The sequence below is a fragment of the Pteronotus mesoamericanus genome, unplaced genomic scaffold (genome assembly GCF_021234165.1).
Source record: "Pteronotus mesoamericanus isolate MK-2021 breed Mesoamerican mustached bat unplaced genomic scaffold, CSHL_Meso_final contig_50, whole genome shotgun sequence".
In the NCBI taxonomy this organism is placed as follows: Eukaryota; Metazoa; Chordata; class Mammalia; order Chiroptera; family Mormoopidae; genus Pteronotus; species Pteronotus mesoamericanus.
This window is the reverse complement of record NW_026555186.1, coordinates 25,706,853-25,714,007: the sequence shown is the minus strand read 5'-3', so window position 1 is coordinate 25,714,007 and position 7,155 is coordinate 25,706,853. Positions and strand designations below refer to the sequence as shown.

At 36.6% G+C, this 7,155-nt stretch overlaps 1 pseudogene; it reads right to left on the bottom strand.

Moving 5' to 3' along the window:
• Positions 1-1,953: 1,953 nt before the first annotated feature.
• Positions 1,954-5,472, bottom strand: LOC129074490 (tigger transposable element-derived protein 1-like; annotated as a pseudogene).
• Between the last annotated feature and the right edge of the window lie 1,683 nt (positions 5,473-7,155).

The following is a 7,155-nucleotide window of genomic DNA, read 5'->3' as shown; positions in this document are numbered from 1 at the left end:
CCCTTTCCCTTCTCCTACCTTCTCCCAGCTCCCTTCCTCTGGCAATCACCAAACTGTTGTCTGTGTCCATGAACCATTTTTTTCTTGGCTTAATCCCTTCCCCTTTGCACCCAGCTCCTAACCCCGCTTCCCCTCTGACTGCTGTCAGTCTGTTCTCTGTATCCATGAGTCTGTCTCCATGTTAGAAGCCCATTACTCTTTATAGCTTCCTTGCTTTGTGGTATGATATGATATTCCAACTTCATCTGGTACATTTTCTGTCCTAGAACTGGGATCGGCTGTTTCTCCAAGGAGCTTTGCTTTTTTTAGTGAAAATGTTATTTTGAAACTGCAATTAGGTTTCTAGGCTTTTTCAGTGACAGATCCATGAAAAAAAAGTTCTTTTAAAAGATAAGATACATAACAAATTCCTACTGATACTTCCAATTCAAACTCAGAATTGCAGTCTTCATTTGCATTACCAGTCTTATGTCACTTGCATCTCCTTTCTCCCACGCTGAAACTGGTTCCTTCCCATGCTCACCAATATATTCAGTTATTTGCTAAACATAACCAACAAAATAACAGTATCAACACAACAATATGTTTACTGAATGCAATTTTATAATTATCTGTATAGGTCTTTTCTGTCTTTAGGGTATGTCCTGCTAGGGTGGAGTCACTTGAAATAATTTTTGATTTATTACAAATGTTTTGGTTTTAGAAATTAATTTTTTAATTTAATTTTTATAATTACATGAAATATTTACATGGCCTCAAATTCCAATGTATAAAATAAAATATATTTGGAGTAGTATAACTTTTGCCCTTGCTTTCATTCTTTTCTCTCCCTTTCCCATAAATAATTCAAAAAATTATTTTTTGGTTCATTATGTATTTTTTTCTAGTTGTTATAATGTGTTTAAAGAGATATAGATAGATATATAAATATCTGTAGATAGATTGATGGATAGATAGATAGATATATGTATGTATCTGGTCAGGGTTATTAAAAAACTAAGTAGCTGTGACCACCTGAAGCTGTAGACTCTGGGCGTGAGGGGGAAAGGAGGACTGGAGATAAGCGTTGGGCTTCTGAGGTCATAGCAACAGTGATTAGGGAAGTCTGCTGTTTCTTTCTTGAATAAATAAACCAAGGAGAAGGCTATAAGTACCTGGGAGAATATAGGGGGGGAAAAGGATGACAGTGAGAATCAAGGGAGAGTGAAAATGTCCTCATTCATTGTTTATGGATGATCTATTGTTCTTTGGGAATGGTGATGGAAACCAGACCAATCAAGTCTTAGGGAAAGTCCAGTCTCTCCTTTCTTTCTCTCTCTCTCCTCCCTCCCTCCCTTCCCCAAGATTTTATTTATTTTTAGAGAGAGGGGAAAGGAGCGAGAAAGAGAGGGAGAGAAACATCAAAGAGAGGGAGAAATACCATTGTGAGAAACATTGATTGGTTGCCTCTCGGTCACACCCTGACCAGGGACCGAAACTGGAACACAGGCACGTGCCCTGTCTGAAAATTGAACCAGCAACCTTTTGCTTGCAGGACAATGACCAGTCAATATGGCATGATCCAATTTCTTAGTCAAAATACATCTTTGGTTGTGATTACTTGGGTTCTCATGTTATTCATAGAGTAACAATACTGACAAAGGTCTATTGCATTTGGTGAAAAGCACTTATACATAAGTCCATTTCAATGCAATATATTTCAGTTAAAATAGTACAACTAATATATTTAAGATACAGGCATACCTTGGAGATATTGTGGCTTTAGACCACCACAATAAAGTGAATGTTGCGATACAGTGAGTCACTCAAAAATTTTGGTTTCCCAGTGCATTTAAAAGTTATGTTTACACTATACTGCAGTCTATTAGGTGTGCAATAACATTATGCCTTTAAAACAATATATATACCTTAATTAAAAACACTTTTTGTTTAAAAATGCTAATTGTCATCTGAGCCTTCAGCAAGTTGTAATCTTTTTGCTGGTGAAGGATCTTGCCTCAATGTGGACAGCTGCTGACTGACCAGGGTGGTGGTTGCTGAAGGTTGAGGTGGCTGTAGCAATTTCTTAAAACTGAAGTTGACTCTTCACATGGGTTGACTGTTCCTTTCATGAATGATTTTTCTGTAGCATGCAGTGCTGTTCAATAGCATTTTACCCATAGTAGAACTTTGAAAATCGGAGTCAGTCTTCTCAAACCCTGACACTGCTCTATCAAATAAGTTTATGTAATATTCTAAATTCTTTATTGTCATTCCAACAACCTTCATAGCATCTTTACCAGGAATAAATCCCACCTCAAGAAAACACTCTTCTTTGCTCATCCATAGAAGAAACTCCTTATCCATTACGGTTTTATCATGAGATTGCAGTAGTTTAGTCACATCTTCAGGTTCCACATTTCATTGTAACAAGTCTTCTTGTTATTTCGACCACATGTACAGTTACTTCATCCACAGAAGTCTTGAACTCTCAGTCAACCATAAGTGTTGGAATCAATTTCTTTCAAATTCCTGTTAATGTTGATATTTTGACACCTTCCCATGAGTCATAAATTTTCTTAATCATGTTTAGAATGGTGAATCTTTTCCAGAAGGTTTTCAATTTATTTTGCCCAGATCCATTAACCAAATCAGTATACATGGAAGTTATAGCTTTACAAAATACGTTTCTTTTTTAAGTTGATTCTATTTGATTATGCTATTGATTTTATTGATTATGCTATTACAGTTGTCCCATTCCCCCCCCACCTTATCCCTCTCTGCCCTGCACCCTCCTCCCTCCAGCATCCCCACCCCTTAGTTCATGTCCATGGGTCATACATGTAAGTCCTTTAGCTTCTCCATTTCCTATACTATCATTAACCTCCCCTTTTCTATTTTGTACTTAGCATTTATGCTTCTTATTCCTTGTACCTTTTCCCCGATTCTCCCCCTCCCTGATAACCCTCCATCTGATCTCCATTGCTGTGATTCTCATCCTGTTCTAGTTGTTTGCTTAGTTTGTTTTTGTTTTTGTTTTTTAGGTTCAGTTGTTGATAGTTGTAAGATTGTTGTCATTTTACTGTTCATAGTTTTGATCTTCTTTTTCTTAGATAAGTCCCTTTAACGTTTTATATAATAGGGGCTTTTTTAAAAATGCAGATTGATTATATTTATTTATTTTTAAATGTCAAAATCCATTATAAAATATTAAAAAATTTAAATCCATTATAAAGTCTCAGCAATTAAAACAACATGACACGAGCACAGAAATAATCAAGTAGATCAATGAAATAAAATGAGAATTCCAGAAACAAATGTATATATCTAACAATGCAATATATGATTAAATTAATATTTCAAATCAATGGGGAAAATAAGGCTTATTCAACAAATAAGGTGCATGGGCCCCTATTACTTGAAATAAAACAAATATAGAGCCTCAGAATAATAAGTATTAAAAATATTGGTAATATCAAGTATTGGTGACTGTGAAAGGAACTGGGTATTCATAGACTCTCTTTCTTCATCTTCTTAAAGCAGTCCCTTTAGCATATTTTGCAACGTTGACTTGGTGGAGGTGTATTCTTTTAGCCTTCTGTTGTCTGGGAAACTCCTTATTTCACCTTCCATTTTAATGGAGAGCCTTGCTGGGCAGAGCAGTGTGGGTTGCAGGCCTTTGCTTTTCATGACTTGGAAGATTTCTTGCCATCCCCTTCTGGCTTGTAGGGTTTCTGTTGAGAAGTCAGCTGCTAGCCATACTGGGGCTCTCTTATGTTACTACCTCTTTCTCCCTTGCTTCCTTTAGGATTCTTTGTTTGTCTTTGATATTTGCCATTTTAATGATGATGTGTCTTGGAGTGGGCCTCACTAGGTTCCTCTTGAATGGGACCCTCTCTACTTCCTGGACTTGTGTGACTTTTTCTCTCCTCCAATTAAGGAAGTTTTTCATCATTACTTTTTCCAACAGGTTCTCTCTCCCTTGCTCTTCTTTTTCTCCTTCTGGCATCCCTATTATACGGGTATTATTACATTTCAGGTTGTCCTGCATTTCTCTAAATGCCTCTTCATTCCTTTTGAGTCTTTTTTCATTTTCTTGCTCTTTCTGGGATCTTTTTTCTCCCCTATTCTCCAGCTTACTGATTTGTTCTTCTGGTTCATCTAGCCTGCTTCTGATTCCTTCTACTGTGTTCTTCAATTCAAAAATTGTATTCTTCATTTCCTCTTTTCTTTTGTTGATAGTTTCTATGTCCTTTTTCATGCTGATACAGTTTGCAGTAAGTTCCTTGTAGTCTCCCTGTAGTTTTTTTGTAATTCTCTCTGAGCTCACTGAGCTCATTGAGCTTCCTTAGAACTGTTGTTTTGAACTCAATATCTGGTAGTAGACTTGCCTCTATTTTATTTAGTTCTCTTTTTAGGAATTTCTCCTTTCCCTTTGACTTGGGGGTGTTTCTTTGCCTTCCCATTATCTGTGAGACTCTTCTTTTTTACTTCTGCTTCTTAAGTTCATCTGTCTTGATTTCCTGACTTTGTGGTGTGAACTTCTATGGTAGGAGACTGCTGCTTTTACTTTCTGGATCTGCCTCTGATGATGTCAGATATTGACCTTGTCTGACCCTAGGTAGTCTGTTCGAGACTTTCAGCAATCCACTGTTTGTGGCTGTCTCCTTCAGCGGTTAATCTAGTCACTCTGCACTCAGCAGGCCACCTTAGACAGCTCAGGGCAGGGCAGTCCCTCCTGAGGGTGGGGTTATTGAGTTTTCTCTTGCTGCTTAGCCTACAAAGTTTCTTTTGAGAAATCACCTGACAGTCTATGGGAACGCCTCTGTAGGTAACTACTTCTTAATGGCCCTGGGATTTTTAAAATGGTAAATGAGTGTTGGCTTCAACTTAGTCACCAGCCCTTAACAAGAGTCTGCCTGTCCTTTGAAAGTTTGAAGCCAAGCATTGACTTCTCTTTAGCTATAAAGGCCTTGAGGACATATTCTTCTAATATAAGCACCTTCATTTACATTGAAAAATCTTTTGTTTAGTGTAGCTACCTTCATTTATAATCTTAGCTAGATCATCTAGCTAATATAACTTGTTGCAGTTTCCACCTCAGCACTTGCTGCTTCACCTTGCATTTTTATGTTATGGAGACAGCTTCTTTATTTCAACCTCATGAACCAAACTCTGCTAGCTTCAAACTTTTCCTCTACAGCTTCCTCACCTCTCTCAGCCTTGATAGAATTAAAAAGAGCTGGGGCTTTACTCTGGATTAGCCTTGTGCTTTAAGGGAATGTTTGGTTATGTTCTATCCTGGAGTAGCACTTTTAATTGCTTTCAAGAACTTTCCTTTGTATTCACAACTTGGTTATCTGGCATAAGGTCTAGCTTTCCACCTGTCTTGGCATTTGTCATGCCTTCCTCACTAAGTTTAATCATTTCTAACTTTTGATTTAAAGTGAGAGATATGTGACTCTTCCTTTCACTTGAAGACTTAGAGGCCATTGTAGAGTTATTAATTGGTCTAATTTCTTTTTTTAACTTTATTTTTATTGTCAACACTATTACAGATATCCCCATTCCCACTCCCCTGCTTTGCCTATCTCTGTGGCCTTATTTCAATACTGTTGCATCTCAGAGAATATGGAGGTCTGAGCGGGGAGAGAGAAACAGAGTGGGTGACTGGTTGGTGGATGAGTCAGAACACATATGACATTTATTAAATTCAGCATCTTATATGGGTGTGGTTTCTGGCATCCTAAAATAATTATAATAGTAACATCAAAGATCACTGATCACAGATCACTATAACAAATATAATAATAATGAAAAAGTTTGAAATATTGTGACAATTACCAAAGTGAGCAAGTGTTATTGGGGAATGGTGTCCATAGACATGCTTGACTCAGGATTGCCACAAATCTTAAATTTGTAAAAAAAATATAATATTGTGAAGCATAATAAAGGCAAGCACAATAAAATGATGTATGCCTGCACTTTGTAAGGTGCGGTGAGACTATAGATGTACAAAATATATGGTTCTCCCCTTTTGGACTTTTAAAACCTATGAGGTAAGCCAATTAGAGAAAAACAAATATCATATGATTTTACTTATATGTGGAATCTAATGAACAAAATAAACTAACAAACAAAACAGACTCATAGATAGAAAATAGACTGACAGGTGTCAGAGGGGAGAGGGTTAAGGGGCGGGTGAAAAAGATGAAGGGATTAAGCAAAAAGAAAAAAAAAACCCAACTCCTAGACTCAGATAACGGTGTGGAGATTGCCGGAGGGAAAGGTGGAATTGGGAGGAGGTAGAAGAGGGTAAAGTGGTGACAGAAGGAGACTTCACTTTGTGTGATGAACATACAACACAATATACAGATGATGTATTATATAATTGTACATTTGAAACCTATATAGTTTTATTAACCAATGTCACCCCAATAAATTCAATAAACATTTTTAAAGTACCAATGAGGAGGGACAGAACTTTTAAAAAAATATAATTGTGGCAAATAAGTACTAGAATGGAAATAAGGACAAAAAATCATAGAAACCCAGTAGATGAAAAGTTCATATTCGGTTAAAGATATCAAGACATGTTTCAGTCCAGCTCTAAGTGTCTATGGTTTCTGATTTCATTAGATGGCTCTTGGGTGAAAATTCAACAGATGGAGAGGCAAAGAGAAAGACATCCCTGAAAGGGACAGGTGACCAGTGAGAATATAGGTATGTTTGTGGGACTCATTTGCTCATGACTTTTCTTATATGAATCAGTTTTAAAACTAGAACTTGGACCAAAACAACTTAACATGTTTAGAAATGTTTGATCATTTAGCAGAACCAACTAGTACGTCTAAGTAGAACATTTTTAAACAAGGAGAACATAATTTTTTCTCACAGAGTTGCATTATCTAGAGTTAACAATTATTATTATTTTTTTTTTGACAAGTCCCATCTGTGAAAAAGGAAAAAAGAACCCTCTTTAAAAGCATTGTTATTTCACAAAAATCTCAGTTGCTCTTTTCATAGCCCCCAAATCGGAATTTTTGGGTGAAATGGGAAAAAATTGTTCTCAATTATTCTAAATGGTTATAAGGCACCATCCATATAGTGCCACTTGTATTTTTGCTGTGTGACTTGTCAGGTTTGGAGGGAATGAAATATGTTCTTGGATACTGT